The sequence below is a fragment of the Pteropus medius genome, unplaced genomic scaffold, assembly GCF_902729225.1.
Source record: "Pteropus medius unplaced genomic scaffold, Ma_sr-lr_union100, whole genome shotgun sequence".
NCBI classification, from domain to species: Eukaryota; Metazoa; Chordata; class Mammalia; order Chiroptera; family Pteropodidae; genus Pteropus; species Pteropus medius.
The window spans coordinates 1502565-1519261 of record NW_024348304.1 but is presented as its reverse complement, the minus strand read 5'-3'; the positions used below and the strand labels follow the sequence as shown (position 1 = coordinate 1519261).

At 47.9% G+C, this 16697-nt stretch overlaps 1 protein-coding gene across 6 annotated transcripts in view; it reads left to right on the top strand.

Moving 5' to 3' along the window:
- Positions 1-16697, top strand: part of TRPC3 (transient receptor potential cation channel subfamily C member 3) — a 59854-nt gene that overhangs the window by 2346 nt on the left and 40811 nt on the right. Inside the window, exons 1-2 of one of the 6 annotated variants that reach the window (XM_039879546.1) lie at positions 800-813; positions 10251-10255. The exons of 3 other annotated variants lie outside the window; for them this stretch is intronic. The gene's annotated coding sequence lies outside the window, so the exon portion shown is untranslated. Of the gene's footprint in view, positions 1-62; positions 76-799; positions 814-10250; positions 10256-12060; positions 12070-16697 lie in introns of those variants that run through there. 2 more of the 6 variants (XM_039879547.1, XM_039879548.1) reach the window with 2 other exon arrangements.

Here is a 16697-nt window from a genome sequence, read left to right as displayed (position 1 = left end):
GTGAGTACCGGCGAGGGAAGGGGGGCGCCCCCGGACCCGTGAGTACCGGCCGGGGAAGGGGGCGCCCCCGGACCCGTGAGTACCGGCCGGGGAAGGGGGGCGCCCCCGGACCCGTGAGTACCGGCCGGGGAAGGGGGGCGCCCCCGCTGCCCGCGACGTGCTGGGTCCCCGGCGCCGGGCGCGGCCGTGCGGGCGGCGTGGCGGGGACCGGTCCCGGCCGGCGCGCGCCTTCGGCCGCGGACACCGCGTCTGCCGCCGCCGGGGACACGCGCGCCCCTCGGAGCATGGACTCGGGGGCGGGGGATGGTCCCCGCTCACCTGGGCGGGGGGTGCGCCTAGACCGAGGCGTGTGCGCACCCCGACCCGTCCCCGAGTCGAGCCTCCCGGGCGTCGCGGGTCCCCTCGGACGCTGCGGGCCGTCGGGGCGAAGGGAAGGGGCGTGGGCGGGAGGCGCGCGCAGCCCCCCGCTTTCCCGACGGCCGTTCACACACCGCGCGGGGTCCCCCGGGACCGAGCGGCGCGGGCACCGCCGGGGCGGCAACTCGGGGCGACGTCCCCTGGCCGCTCGGGGGCAGCGGCGCTTTCCTTCCTGAAGGGAGGTCAAGGTCGGGCCCCGATGGGCGAGGAAGAGCGACTTTGCCCCATTCCCACATCCGCCAGCCGCGGAGGGGACGCAGACGAGCGCGATTCGTTTCGCGGGGCGCAGCCCGTCCGTTCCTCTCCTCGCGTACCTCGGGCGTGTCGCGGGGTAACCGTCTTGTTTTAGGGAGAACGCTGGGATCCAGACAGGGGAGCCGCGGTCGGCCGTGGCCGTGGCCGTGGCCGTGGCCGTGGCGCTGCGCGCCCAGCCGCGCGCTGCTTCTGCAGCGCCCCCTGCTGTCGCGAGCGCGCCCCGGAGACCGGCCGGGGACGCACCCCGACGTGGCTCGCTTATTGCTGAAGATTAGCCAGGAAATGGGACGTAATGGACCCGTCCGGATTAAAGCACCGCCAACTCGCTTCCCCACATTCTTTTGTTTTTGTCCATGTGGTTTTTTAGGACCCTGCTCAATTATTGATTCTTTAAAAAAAAAAATTTTTTTTTTCTTTTACCTTAAATCCTCGCTAAATTGGACACCAAAGCAGTCTTATCTGAGAAAGTAGGGCGGAGCGGACAGCACTCTGCCTTTTGAAGTTGGAGGTCAACCGGGGCAGATGCTGCTGTAGACTGGCTGGCTGACAGCTCACGGAACGTCTTCCGATCTGTGTGCCCAGTTTACATAGTTCAACAAGTAAACGTTTTAGTGTACTTATTTCGTAAAGCGGTTGAGAAGACCCAGCCATTTTAAGGAGATAGACGTTAATAAACGTTTCTTCTGGAGGTCCGGCGGCCAGCTCTCCGTGTTTATTTGAGGCCTGTCACTTGGCAACGTCTAGCTTGGTATCTGTAGCAGAGATTAGCTCTTGACTCCACTTTTGCGTGGAAAGGCCACAGATTAGTAGCTCAGGAAGTGAACAAACAGCCCTAGGACGGAACTGGGGAAGGATGACCCGGGGCTCGGGTCATCTTGGGCAGGCAGAATACGAGGGATGCTGAGGATGGAACCCACTTCTACCAGGAGGATCCTTCAGGGTGAGTCTGCTGTTGGTTTCACTGCTCTGTGCTCCAGTATTCCATTTGGGAGTTTTAAACAGATGGATTTAGGAGGAAGAATGTCATCTGTTATATCACTTACAAGACTTAGAAAAAAAAAAAATCCTTTGATAGAACCCTCGATTCGACCAGTGATTCAAACCAAGACTTCCTTTACCCAATTATTTGCAAACCTAGCACCCAGTAGTGTGTCATTGGCAAGATTACTTAATTCTCAAGGTTTTGTAGTTGTTAAATATATTTGATGAACTCCAAAAAAGGCATTTGAAAGTGTTCTGAATTTCAGGTCAAAGACATTTCTTAAGCATTTACCTGTGCAAAATGCAGGTTAGGTCCAGCGAGCCACAGAGATGGGTGTAACAGCTTGTCTGCACTCAAGGAATTTCAATTTCCCTGAGGGAGAAGTGGAAATAAAACTGGGCATGAGTGATTATGCTATAAGTTGGAGTAAAATAAGCACCATAAAAAAAAAAAAGAATACAAGGATAGAGCTATGACAGGTCAAGTGCGAAGGATTGGCAGACAACATGAGGTTATGGAGAAAAGGAGGAAACTTTTGCGGGCCTTAAAGGGCAGGTCGGCTGGGAGGCAGAGACAGGTGGTAAGTAATTCAAGCCCTCTCCCCTCCCACCCCCAGAATGCCAAGCATGTCTCGGGAATATTAGCCGAGTCTGGTTGGAACAGAGAGTATGTGTAAGACATCAGTGAGATGTCTGTGTGTGTTGGTTTGGGACATTAATGGGGACAATCTTACATGCCAGGAGGAGGCAATAGGGAGCCATTGATTGTTTCAAACCAGCAGCAATTCTATCAAAGCCTCTCTGAGAGCAGGATGGATTGAAGTGGCAATTGGCAGAATGTGAATAAATAAATTAGGGAGCTATTGTAGCTATCTAGGCTGAGATTAGGATCTGTAATAGTGGAGTGCTGGTGACATGGGGGAGAGATTAGAAGAGAGAATACACAGATAGCATCTTTGGGAATTTGCAACTAACTGCCCCTGAGGCGTTTAAAGAGAAAGCAGGGTCAGAGATGACTGGGTGATTTAAACTCAGGTAGCTAAGATCCTTGATGTCATTGTTGGAAGGAAAAGAACAAAGAGGCGGATCTGGTTTTTTAGATCATTCTGATAAAGGTGTCAAACAGAAAGATGGAAATCCAAGTTTAAAGCTTGGAGAATTTGAGTGTCTACTGTCTGGTGGGAATTGTTTCAGAGTGTGTGAGTACATGATGTTACCCAAAGGGGTGTGAAGAGGAAAACCAAGGGGGTTTTTCTTTTCTGAGGAAAAACATTTTGTTAGAGGGAGGGAGAGAGGGAGGGAGGGAGGCTAGCAAGAAAAGGGCACGGAAAGGGTTGATGGCACAGGTGGCCCTAAGGCCAGGCTACATAGAAGAGTTTCAAGAAAAGGGAAAAATTGACCCGCAGTTGTCCAATACTGCATAAATCAAGAGAGTGATTTATCTTATAAACAATGAGTCTGCTCCTAAATTTAGGAGTCTACTTTTAGTACGAAGAATCAACCCTTGATGTATTAGCATACATGCCCCAAACCATTAGATTCTGCAGCAGTGGTATCCTTAACAGAGAAAGACTTCTGGAAAAGAGCATTCTGTTTAGTTTTTCTTCAGAGGAAGAGCTCTCATAATAAAAGCAGTAATTTGTGTCTACATAGTACTTCGTGCTGTCATTTATACTAATGAACTTGAATCACATCTCTTTAAAGTAGGTTTTATCATTGTCATCATTTGGCAGATGAAGACATTGGTACACATAGAAGTCAAGTCGTTTTCTAAAGGTTACCTGGCAAATCAATAACAGCTTGTGTATTCAATATAGTTTATTAACCTCAGTCATCATGGTGTGCATTCGTGCTCTGGATTTATCGCCCTACATACCTGCAGCTGTGTCCCCTTGCACCAGCCACCAACCCCACCACCAACCCTGCCACCAAGTCTAACCACTGTTCTACCCTGCTTCCAGGCACTCGATGTTTTTAGAGTTCTCACATGAGTGAGATCACACAGTATTTTCCTCTCTGTGTCTGGCTTATTTAACCGAGCATAATGTCCTTCAGGTTCATCTGTGTTGTCACAAATGGCAGGATCTCCTTTGTCAAGTTGAGTAATGTTCTATTGTATATCTACACCACAGTTACTTTGTCTCTCCATCTGCCGGCAGACACTTAGTTTGTTTCCATGTCTGGGATCTTGGCTATTTGCTAAGAGAGTAGATTTCAGGTGCTCTCAACCAAAAAAAGTACCTATGTGAGAGGTAGATGTTGATGACCTTGACCTTAGTAATTTCACTATGTATGTGTATATCAAGTCATCCTATTGTATCTGACAATTTTTATTTTTAAAAATCATTAAAATATAAAGCTACAAAAAGACTATAAGATTTAAAAAAAAATAATGAGCTCAGCTCTGTATGAGAGAGGAGATGAAGGTGAGCACACGATGAGAAACAACGCCTTGTCCCCCGGAATATCTAGTCGGGGATCAGCTCCTGCAGCACTGGCCTCCCGTGCATGCTGTGGTCTGGGCTTAGTTCGGCTGAGGGATTGGGAACTGTGGTGAGGGTGCTGGCTTGGATGTCAAACCAGAAGGAGCTTCTCCCTCCCTCCTCCTGGTGGCAAATCAGACACTCTTCAAGTGACTGTCGAATCTCCAGGAACAGGAGTTTGGACTTTGAGGACTAGAGTGGTTTGTTTTATTTGTTGTTGTTTTTTCCATAACACTCTGGCTGATTTCTTCATTGACCTTTGACTATCCATAGATCTTCAGTGGTATTAACTACAACTCAGACAAAAATCTCTTGTTCATTTCACCTTCATCGATTTTTTTTTTTTCCATCGAGGCACTAACGGCTGCTTGAAAACAGGCTTTCACTTTCCACTGTGAAAGTCAATCATGTAAGTTAGCATGTCTTACGTTGATAGAGCTGTGAACTTACGACTTACTTTAAAAATATATATATCTTATTTTTCAATACAGTTCACATACAATAGTATTAGTTTCAAGGGTACAACGTAGTGATTAGACATTTATGTAATTTACAAAATGACCACCCCAATAAATCAAGTACCCATCTGACACCAAACATAGTTATTACAATATTACTGACTATACTCCCGATGCTGTACTTTACATCCCCATGACTACTTTGTAACTTCCAATTTGTACTTCTTAATCTCTTCCCCCTTTTCACCCGTCCCCTCAACTTCTCTCCCATCTGGCGATCCTCAAAATGTCCTCTGTATCTATGTTTGTTTCTGTTTCGTTTATTTTGTTCTTTAGATTCTACATGTAAGTGAAATCGTACGGCATCTGTCTCTCTCTGTCTGATTCTTCCACTCAGCACAGTGCCCTCTGGGTCCATCTATGTTGTTGCAGATGGTAAGAGTTCATTGTCTTTCATGGCTGAGTAATATTCCATTGTATATAGGTACCACCTCTTCTTTATCCATCCATTTGTTGGTGGACAACCAGGCGGCCTCCATATCTTGGCTATTGTAAATAATGCTGCAATGAACATATGGATGCACATGTCCCTTCAAAGTAGTGTTTTGGGTTTCTTTGGATAAATACCCAGAAGTATTGCTGGTCCCTCTTCGTCTCTTGTTATAGCCTTTGTTTTAAAGTTTCTTTTGTCTGATGTAAGTATTGCTACCCCAGATTTTTGTTTCATTTCCATTTTCATGAAATATCTTTTTCCATCCCTTACTTTGAGTCTGAGTGTGTCTTTGATCCGAAGCGAGCCTCTTATAGGCAGCATATGTAAGGGTCCTTTTTTTCCGTTTGGCCTATCTTTTGATTGGAGTATTTATTTAATCCTTTTTCCTCTGAAGTGATTGTTGGTAGATATGTAGTTATTACATTTTATTATTCGTATTTTTGATGTATATATATATTTGCTTCTTCTTAAAGAAGTTCCTTCAACATTTCCTATAACACTGGCTTGGTGGTGATGAACTCCTTCAGCTTTTTCTTGTCTGGGAAGCTCTTTATCTGTCCTTTGATTCTAAATAATGGCTTTGCTGGATAGAATAATATGGGTTGTCGGTCCTTGCTTTTCATCACTTTGAATATTTCATGCCAATCTCTTCTGGCCTGCAGAGTTTCTGTTGAGAAATCAGCTGATAGTCTTTTGGGAGCTCCCTTGTAGGAAACTAACTGCTTTTTCTCTTGCTATTTTTAAGATCCTTTGTCTCTAACCTTTGGCATTTTAATTATGATGTGTCTTGGTGTGGGCCTCTTGGGTACATCTTGTTTGGGACTCTGTACTTCCTGGGGTTGTATGTCTATTTCCTTTGCCAGGTTAGGGAAGTTTTCCATCATTATTTCTTCAAATAGGTTTTCCATTCCTTGCTCTGTCTCTTCTCCTTCTGGTGCCCCTATGATGCAAATGTGGTTACGCTTGATGTTGTCCCAGAGGCCCCTTAAACTATCCTCATTTTTTTTGGATTCTTTTTTCTTGTTGTTATTTTGATTGGGTGTTTTCTGCTATCTTGTCTTCTAAATTGCTGATTTGATCCTCTGCTTCATCCAATCTGTGGATCCCTCTAATGTGCTTTCCATCTCAGATATTGTATTCTTCATTTCTAACTGGTTCCCTTTTGTTTTCCATCTCCGTTTTTATGTTTTCTATCTCTTTGTTGAAGTTCTCACGGTCTTCATCTCCTCTTCCCCTAAGTTCATTGAGCACCCTTACAGCCGGTGTTTTGAACTCTGCATCTAGTAGATTATTTATCTCCATTCTGTTTAGTTTTTTTTTTCTGGAGCTCCATTCTGTTCTTTCATTTGGGACATGTTTCTCTGTCTCCCCATTTTGGCTGCCTTCCTCTGTTTGTTTCTAAATATTAGTTAGGGCTTCTAAGTCTCCTGGTCTTAGTAGAGTGGCTTTACGTAGTAAGTGTCCTGTGGGTCTCAGTGATGCAGTCTTCCCTGAGCGAGTTGCTCAAGGTGTGTCCCTTGTACAGATAGTGTGTGCCATCTTGTTGTAGTTGAGCCTTGGTTGCTGTTTGCACATCAGTAGGAGGATTTGACCCTTAAGCTGATTGGTTGTGAGGACTGGCCAGTGAGGGTCTAACCCTACGGAGCAGAATTCACTTTAGCAGGGCTCTGGTGCCTGCCAGTCTGCCCTTTGGGTGTGTCCTCCTCAGATGCAGCCCTGGGTGATGCTCCGGCCACCGGGTGTGCCAACCCAAGGGCTTCCTGGGAGTTGCCCAGCCACAGGCCAAGTTCAACTGCAGCCTGTGCAGTGCCCAGGGCCACCTGGCAAGAGTCACCAAGCAATCTGCAGATGGCCGCCATCTGTGCTGGGCTTAGTGGTGCCTTGAAAGGCCAAGCTGGGAACTGAGGCCAGGTGCTGCTAGTGCTGGGCTTGGTGCTGCTCAGCAAGAGGCACAGGACACGCTGAGGCCAGATGCTGCCTGTTTGGGTTTTGCAAATCTTTGAGAGATTTTAGGAAAGTCTGCAGTATGCACCAAGACAGGCCATTTGTATGGAAAAGCACTGGAGGTGGCTTGGGTGGGCCTGTAAGTTGGGTGGGGTAGGGTCTTAGGGAATCACCTGGGCAGGGCAACCTGTGTTAGCTAGGTTGATAGAGACTCAGATATGGTGCCACTTGTGTCTGGATGCCGGGAATGGGGAAGGCTCAACAAAGGAACGATGGACTCTGCCAACACTTCCGTTCAGAACACTCCCCCGCCCCTCCAGCCCTCGCCCTGAAGCCAGACAACTCAGTTCCTCCCCAGATGTCCCTGGCACCTGTCAAGCTGCTGCCCCAGCACCGGAGCCCAGAGTGAGTGAATCTGTCCCCAAGTAAGTCCGGGCATGGGCCCTTTAAGAGGAAAGCCTAGGACTCCAGCCGCCCTCCGTCTCATTCAGCCACAGTCTCTGCTGGTTTTTACAACCGGAGGTTGTGGGGACTTCAACCCTCGGCTGGGGAGCCCAGTGTGGGTCTGGGACCCCTTGCTCTTCCAGGGAAACCTCTGCAGCCAAGATAACCCTCCCGATTCTCAACCACCACACAAGAGTGTGGGACTGGCCCGTTTCACGTCACCGCCCCTCTCACCAGTTTCGAGGTGGCTTCTTTTGTATGTCCCCAGTTGTAAGACTTCTGTTCGGCCACACCTCAGGCGACTCCCCATGATGGTTATTCTTAAATTTAGTTGTAATTATGATGTGGTTGGGAGAGAGGTGAGCACAGCGTCCACCTACTACACCATCTTGACCGGAAGTCCTCAGACTAGTGTTGAGGAAGAGGCAGGTTTCTCCAGTTATGGTTTAATTTTCAGTAGTAGCACAGCATGGCATTAGACTCGAGACCTTTAATTATAATATTAGTTCATCCTCTAGAGTACTAATTTCACTATGTACAGTATAGAGTTGTCTTTTTTTTGGTTGTTTTAAATTATTTTATATACTATCAAAGTAATACATGAATATCATTTTAAAAGTTAGATAGCGCTAAAAAGGATTATAGGGACAGTAGCGAGTCCTCAGCAGTTCCCTGGTCCCCTTCCTTCTTCTTCTTGCCCACGTCACTTTACTTCGCTTTCGACTCCTTCAACTACTGCTGTGTCATTATTCATACATTTTAGTTGACATCAGCAGTCGCAGGTGGGAGTGTTCACTTACTCATTCCTCCTACTCACCCACATCCTCCACCACACGGTTTATCACAATTTCTTGTTAATATCTTGACAATATTATTATGATCACGTAACTACTGTTCACTGCTGAGTCAAGTAGTATGGTATGATTATACTTCTTTTATAGTTACTTGCTTTTTTGAGAGTAAATATTTGTCTCATCTGTTCTTGCTTCTTTGGCTAAATCTTTTGCAGTCTCTGTGGGCTTTCCAGAAGGCATCCCTTCTAAAACCCTCCGACTTCTTTTGTATGTGGTTTTCAATTATTTTTTCCTTCAGGAGCTTTTGGGGGAAAAAAAGAATCATCTCTCCATTAGTGCTATTTGGAAATTTCAAGATGATATACTTTCGTATGGATTCCTTTTTCATTACAGGAGCTGGACATTTGGTGAACCCTCTCCACATCTGGAGCTTATGCCATGTGGTTCTGGGAAGTTTTCATGCAGCATTTCGTTTATTATTTCTTACCTACTATGTTCATCCTTCTGCCTTTCTGGAAGTCCTATTATCAGTACAACTTCCTGGACTGATCCCTAGTTTTTGTATGTCTTCTCTCCTGTTTTCCAATGCTTGTCTTTTCTGTTCTTTCCAAGATATTTCCTTGACTCTGTCTCCCAACTCCTTCACTGATTCTTTCTTCCATTTTAGCTATTATATAATTAACATCTAAGAGCTCTTTCTTGTATGAGTATGCCTTATTATAGCATTCTTTCTTATTTCAGAGATGCAGTAATTTTTTTTTATTTCTCAGGGAGGAGAGATTTGGAGTTAATAAATCTGGCTGCTGATATTCTAAAACTGGGTAGGGGTCTTTGTTCTTGGTTCCTCCCCTCCCCTGAGCCTGATACCCCAATGCCCAGAGCATCTCTGCAGCTGTTTCTCCATATATTTTATATCCTATCTTTCTTACAGAGGTGAGGGTTGTCACTTGATCATATCCGTTAGGGATTAGAGATCTAGAGGAAGAATTTCTACCTACTCCTTATACAGATTTCAGCCAATTCCCTATTTTGGGGTCTACTTTCTAGGGTTTCTTTTGCCTTCAATTTCTGGGCCTTTTCTGGTATTGAGCAAGGTGGATTGGCTTGTCTTGCTACAGGCACTCTGGTTGGACCTTCCTTCTCTCCGCTAAATCATTTGCCATTCTTCTGACTCGTCTCCTTTCCGTCCTCATGTACTGTGGAGCGGGTCACAAATGTCTTCTAGTTTCATGGAAAATGAAATATGTGTTGCAGGTCTTTGTTCTCCGTGGTGTTTAGGGAGCTACTTTTGGAGGCTGTAAGAAGAGCCTGTATTCTGTCATCCCTGTGATTGTGTTTTAGGCATTCGCTTGAGCCCCGACGAAGACAGTATTATTAATGGAACCAAGGTTGGAGAAAGAAGAATATTCTTAATCATGATCGATCTTATTAGGCAAATGGAGTTGATAGTAACCTATATAATGTGAAATGAGGGTCATCTGAAGTCCCCCCACTGCAATCATCTAAGTGCCACACTGAGATGATCTCCCCTTCAGGAGCGTGTTCAAGTAGCAGTGACTGGCCACTGAGCAGTCTTCTGAGACGGAAGCCGTGCTCGACCAGCAGTCTTCCTTCTCAACATGCCCTCAGCGCGACACGGTGTCAGTCTGGCTGGGGAGACAGACGAGTGGCCCGGGTAGGGTGGACACACAGGATTCTGGCCCCGGGTAGAGGGTCTGGAGTTGTGAGCTGCGAGGTGGCCAATTTCACACTTATGCATAAGGGGCTCAGCAGTGACTTTATGAGAATAATTAGGATTTTATAGCGTTTTGTCTTTAATTTAGCATCTAGGTCAGGGATGTCTGTCTGCAATTATCTAGTCAAAAAAAAATTCCTCTATTAAAAAAAAATCCCCTTTTTGTACTATTCGATTAATAGGTGACAACATGGATTTGGTTTTAGACCTTTTTAAACAATGAGACTCTAACGTCCACGAGTGTGTGACCTGTTAGAGAAAGAGCATAAGAGTGATAATATTCTACACCATTTTTGCATTTCTGAATACATTTCGTCAAATTAGATTGACACATGTACATTCCCTGTTAAGAAGTAGGCTGCAGGGTGGTGAGTGAGTTAGGAGCAAGCATCTTCCAGCCTCAGACTTTGACCTTGGATATGGATGATACTGACAGAAAACCAGATCCCTTTGCTTCTAATAACATCAGAGGTTAATATATATGTGTATAAAATTGATAGCGACTAATACATGAGCCACATGTGAACTTCTCTTGGGTCAGAAAAGTTTCTGATTTTATTATCGAGCTCGTTTTTCTCAATTCTTATTTGATAATAGGCTGAATTTATATCCGACTTCTAATTTCATTGTCGCTAATCTTCCTGAAACAACAAAAATTAGTTGTAGAAAGTATTGTGAAAATTAGTGTATTTGTTAACATAAGCTTAATTATGATTAGACCTTATTAATTCTAAGATTTATCCTCCGTTTGCCCCCAGATTATTCTGACAAACCATAACTTTATGTAAGATAAAAATCAAGAGATGTAGAATTCCTCGGTTACTGTTTGCGGCATAACTAAGAATTGAATGTGATTAAGCAGAAGTCCGCTTTGAAAAAGTAATTGTTTCTACCACTTTAACTGCTGATTATTAATGCACGCGAAAGTACTCGCGACATTCTTCTGCGTAGAAGAATGACCCCACTTCCCCTCCACCACCATGCACGTCCACGTGCGACCAAGGGCGTTCTTCCGTCTGGAGGGAAATTTTCCCGTCTGCTAGGCCTTCGGTCTTCCAGTTTAAGCATGCGTGCATCTACCCCTCCAGCACGCAGGTCTTCATCAGCCACATACTAAAAGCCAGACCCGTGGAGATCAAGAGGAGCAGCCTCTGCCTCTAAGCATTGTTGAAACAGGCATGAGAGCAGATGATTGCAAAGCACACGGTGTAGGCTTAATAGAGTGATATACAAAATGCCATTCCTGGAAGCAGAAACATCTAAGCTCTAGAAGGAAGGCATTTACTTGCTCGACTGCTTTTTTGGGCACATAACGCTTAAGAAATATTATCAACAAGTCACGCAGACAATGGTTAGGGGTCCTCACTTCTGCTTCCAGTGGCCTGTCAGAGGGAGCAACGCACTGGTAAATGGCTATGTTGCTTTCGTGGTTTCTGCTGCCATGGGGCCTGGCAGAGCTTTCATGAGCGGGATGATGGATGGGCAGGTGATGGAGAGAGGAGCCTAGAGCCTCCCCCTTCCATATACGCCACTGCTTGTCTCTGAGTCAGTCACTAGGGCATACGCCCAAATTGGCATATGTCTTATCGATTTACACTGGAAAATTCCCAGTGTAACACGGGCCAGCAGAAACTCTCTGGGAAGTAATGACTGTGGCGACCTAAATAGCTCTCGAGACCTAAGTGCTGCCGTCTACATTTTCATTTTCTCGTGGTATGAGAATCTTCAGAAATGAAAGCTGTGCCTTCTTGTTTCTTAACTGGAGCGCCTTATCTCGCTGGTTTGGTTGCTTCTGGGATGGTGTATTATGTAGCTGCTCGTGGCGTTGTTATGCAAGCTCAGCAGTTGGTGCAGTGGGACATGGCGCAGCCGTAGCCCTGCGCCCCGTCACTGGACGGTCGAGCCACTGGGACGCCTTCCTGCAGCCTTGCGGGGTCCTGAGGTCCACAGTACCTTCCACTCCACTTCCTCCCCTCCACAGATGCACATGTGAAAAGATGTTCAAAACGTCTGCTTCCGATGACATGATCGAGGCCTGTTGTCAGACGCCCTTTCCTCCTTCCAGGTACACTCATGGGGAGGGCATACTGCGTAGAGGGCAGATGTCCCCAGAGGCGGCCGCAGTGACTGACAGGTGCCTGCCGGCCAGGGGGACTGTGGAGTCTGTCTGTTTTCTGACTTTTCATCTCTGACTTCCTTGTCCTCCGGCAGTGCCTGCTGCTTCCCACCGTCATTAGCACCCCCAGTTAGCGCCACCCCAGTGCTGTCCCTAGCGAGGTGGCTGCTCCCCGACACGCTTTCCCTCCACCGTGCTTTCCTCACTACTGTCCTCTGTGGCTGCCTCTGCTTTTCCCGCCCTTCACAGAGCGACAGGCTGGATCCTCGCCCGTCGGTACAGTCGCTTTCCGCAGTGCGCCGAACTGATTAGCCCAAAGAATTTGGGTGTGATTCTCACCGCCGTGGCTCACATTGATATTGTTATTACTTGGCTTGCTCGCTCGATGGAAGGAGTTGCTGCTTAATTCTTCACCTCCTTTCAACAAAGGATTTGGGGGGACTTCTTTAATAATGCTCCTTTCTTGCTGAAGAGAGCCATTTCACAGGCTGTTCTTTATAGAACCGAAATGTTCCAGCACTTGAGCTTAATAACGTTCCTTCGTTTTGCAAATTGTTACTCATCTTTCTTACTCCCTGGAGACAGCATGGTGAAGCGGAGAGCCTGGCAGGGGACCTCCGAGCTCTCGTCTTCTATTCCCTACCTTTCCGTGGCCGTAAGGAAGTTACCATTCTCAGACTCCTCAGGTGTAGCATTAGCGTCAAGTGACAAGTGTTTGTGAAACCTGCCGCAGTGGACCAGGCACTGTCGAGGTGACATGAGAAGTATAAAACATGAACTAGGAAGCAGGCGGCATTTACCCTCAGCTGAACTTAGCGGGCGGGAGCATCGCAGGAGCCGGTCTCCGTGGAGATGAAGCTAAATCGCGGCGCAGACTCAGACTGGCGGGCAGAGCAACAGTGCTCCCCAGCTCAGGGCGGGGCGGGCGGGAAGGGTCGGGGACACCCCAGAGGGCCCAGCACTTCCGAATGCTCAGGATCTTGCAGGTCTGCTAGCGATTGCGGGAGAACCCCAACCCCCCTTCCCTCGCGTGCAGAGGTGTAAGCCACGCTGGACCACGGGAGGCAGGACGGGTTTGAAATAAGAGTATGCCACCAGGTGGGAACAAAAGGGACATCCAGAGGCAGGGGGAGCCGGTCTGGGACCCGACAGCTCGCCCGCGTCATCCGCCTGGGACCGGTTGTTCTCCAGAGCCTCCCGCCTGCCGACCGGGAGAGAGGAACATGGACCAGACGGCCGCTCTGTGGTTTACGTTAGTTCTTTAAATTTTGTCTTGTTTTCTCTTGCTCAACAGACACTTATTCAACGAGTGAATTAGACAGTCTATAAATTAGGCAATTAGGTTAATTAAGCAATTAAGCCGTTATGTGAGTGAACCAGGAGGGAAAGCTTGCCCTGCGTCACAGAGGGACTGGTCATCTAGGACAGTGTCCCCTGCACCTCGAGCCCATGTCTGAGGGGCCTTCGCTTGCTGATCCCAGCGCCCCCAGTCTCCATCCACAAGGGGACGGAGCCTCTTTATGGTCCAAGGCGCCTCTGGTTCACAGCGCTCCGGAGAGACGCTGCCGGGGCTGATTGCTCTCCTCTTAGTTTGCTATTATGCAGTACATTTTGCTTTTTAAAGAAATGCTCCGTCACTTGGATAGAACCGCTCAGACCCTCAGGAAGCTGCCCCACCCCCGGCCCCTCTCAGCAGCATCTGGGCATTGGGGGAGGGGAGCATGTGTGTCCCCAGAGGGGGAAAGGCTTGCTGTCCCCTGACTCTTCTGGTCCCGGGGCGGTGTTCGTTGTCCGTTCGGACGCTGCCTGTCAGCGGAAGTGACCTGAGCTCGGCTGACTTGCCTTTGTTGGAACCCAGCTGTGCTCCCTGGCGTACGTGGCTTCGGCTCCGCTCCCACGGGCTGCAGGGCTGGGCGCCTGCCGCGTACATCTGGGAACCGGCTCACGGCGCCGGTGGTTGTCCCTAGTCTCGGGGCTCTCAGTGCAAGGTCGGCCCCACCTGGGAGCTGAGGGCGGCTCGAGGAGGCCCTCGCCGTGCCGCTGCGTCACCAGGCCGGGCCGTCCCAGATGTCCAAGTAACACGGGGCACGAACGTCTGCCCTCGTTCGTTCCTCGCCCTAGGGGACCCACGTCTTGACTGTGCCTTCCCTCCCTTTGGGTCTCTCTCCTCTGGGACAGTGAGCATCATGTTCTGTCTGGCAGAATGGAACAGCTCTCCTGTCCGCGTGATGACAGCGTTCTGTGACCAGGTTCCTTCAGAACGAACTAGAGAAAAGAAAGGAACCGAGCGAATGCTTCCTCAAGACGATTTCCCTTTTCCCGAATCCTGCTTACAAAAATCTCAGTTTTCTCGCAAAAAAAAAGCTGAAAATTACCTTGATCTTTCTCTTTGCACTTCTCTAGAATTGGTCTTCTCCATTTTTCCCTCAACGGAGCCACCCAACTTTATACTGCACCACTCACCCCCGCTTTCCCACACCCCACTCCCCCACTCCCACCCCTGCCCAGGCAGATGTCTTGAGTCAACCAGGGCAAAGGTCTTATATTTGGAAAAACACAAGAGAAAAAGCACTTTACTAACTTTTCAAAAAATAACACCCTTGGTAGTGTAGGCAAACCCTTGATAGTACAGAAATCAGCAGAATGACGTTTACAGGACGCTGAAGGCTGGATCTGAGCAGCATGAAAGGCGCGGCCGGCTGTCGGTATCACCGAAACTCAGCCTGGGGATTCCAGGTGCTCGGTTTCTTTGCTTTTAGGAGACGTGTGACAGTAAAAGCAGAGTTTAAGAAGAACAAGAGGCGGGGGATGGCTGCGAGGTGCAAAGAGGAAAATCGGGAGCAGCAGGAAGCCCTGGGGAATTCAGATCAGAGCCGGACGGACCCCCGGAGGAACCCCAGTGCTGCATTCTACCGAGTGTTACCTCAGGCAGTTTCTTTGGGGCTCGGTTTTCCGGCTGATGAAACAGAGAAAATAAAACCTGCTTCCTGGCATTGTTACGAGAATCCCATACGATGATGCGTGAACAGCACCCACGAACACCGGGCACCCCGCGGAGTGCGGATGCCTTTCCCCACGCCGCCTCTGCCGGACAGCCAGCGGAGCGACCCAGCCGCGGCCCGTTCGGACGGGAAGACGGTGCCGGCAGGGAGAGCTGGGAGGAAGGGTCCAGTACGAGAGACGCCCCCGAGGAGACACTTCAGAATGCAGCGAGTGACAGGATCAAAACGGGGGTTCACAGGAGGCCGCGAGATCGCCGAACACGAGTAACCAGCCCGAGAGGCAGATGGCAGGAGGAAATGCTGGTTCGAAGAAGAAGGGCATTTCAGAGTGACCGGGGGACCGGAGGTCACGTGAGAGGTCAGGGCCCAGGAAGAGATGTGAGACCTCGACGGACAGATACTCATTGAGCATCTACTCCCTGGGGGACACTAGGTGATGCTATATAAAGCATGACTTTATAGGACCTGCAGCGATGGCACATATGGAGGGGTATTTATTAAAATTCTATTTAAAAAAAAAAAAAGAATTTCCAAAACCATAAAATAGGGTTAAAGCACGTGGAATATAGGATAACTGACTTAAAATCTATATGAGGAGTAATTTATTAGGAGGAGAAAGACTGCCAAAGACCTGGAATACGACAGTGATGGCTACTGAGCACTTTTAGATCTAAGTCCTGGGTACCCTGGGCTAAGAAATGGCCGGGTTTATACAGTGTACATTATTAGATTAAAGGAAGCAGACTCGTCTGGAGAGAGAGGCTGCTTGCTACAAATTCGAGGGTGAGTTAGCACTGCAATCCTCATAAAATGATACTATAATGGACAACCCCGTTAACCCTTGAAATGCAGTTTCGAAGAAGACACGGTAACCTTTTAAAATGGTCAATCCTTGGTAAAAAGCAAAGGCATGGCATTAATTGGTCAGTGATGAAGGCATTTTTGCAGGCTTCTTACTTACTGTGATGCAGTAAGCGCAGCTTCCTGGAGAGCAAATTTTAAATGGTGATTAAGCTTAGAGAACCGAAATGAACGTAAGGTTGCTTATCCGTTAGCCCTCACTGCTCACACATGTTATTTCTGCTTTACTTTGGGCAGTGCCCGTGTGACAAGTGTTGACAGGCCTCACAGTCCGGGGTCATTAATCCAGGACAGCACCATTGTCGTCCTATTGGAGGTTCCCGAGCTTTCGTGTGCACAGGAATTGCGAAGGATGCTCATTGAAAATACATATCCCAGGGCCGTGCCCCTAAGGGATTCTGATTCAGTTCATGTAGAATGGGGCCCAGAAATCTGCATGTTCACGGGCATGCCAGTGAACTTGAGGCAGGTGGTGCTCAAGTCACACTTCCAGAAACACTGATAGAACTCAGATGAGTTGACGGCAAAGTTATAAAAACTGGGGAGAGTTATTTGTATTTTCGCCTCTGAATAGAATGGAGCAGGAGGTTGCTTTTGGGTTCACCAAAATATTTCTGAGGAAGAACTTTTTATCTGCGTCAGTGTTTAGACAAGTATTGAGAACCCAAAGTTTGTTTCATAAAGCACGAAATTTTTTTTTGCCTGAAGATGTAT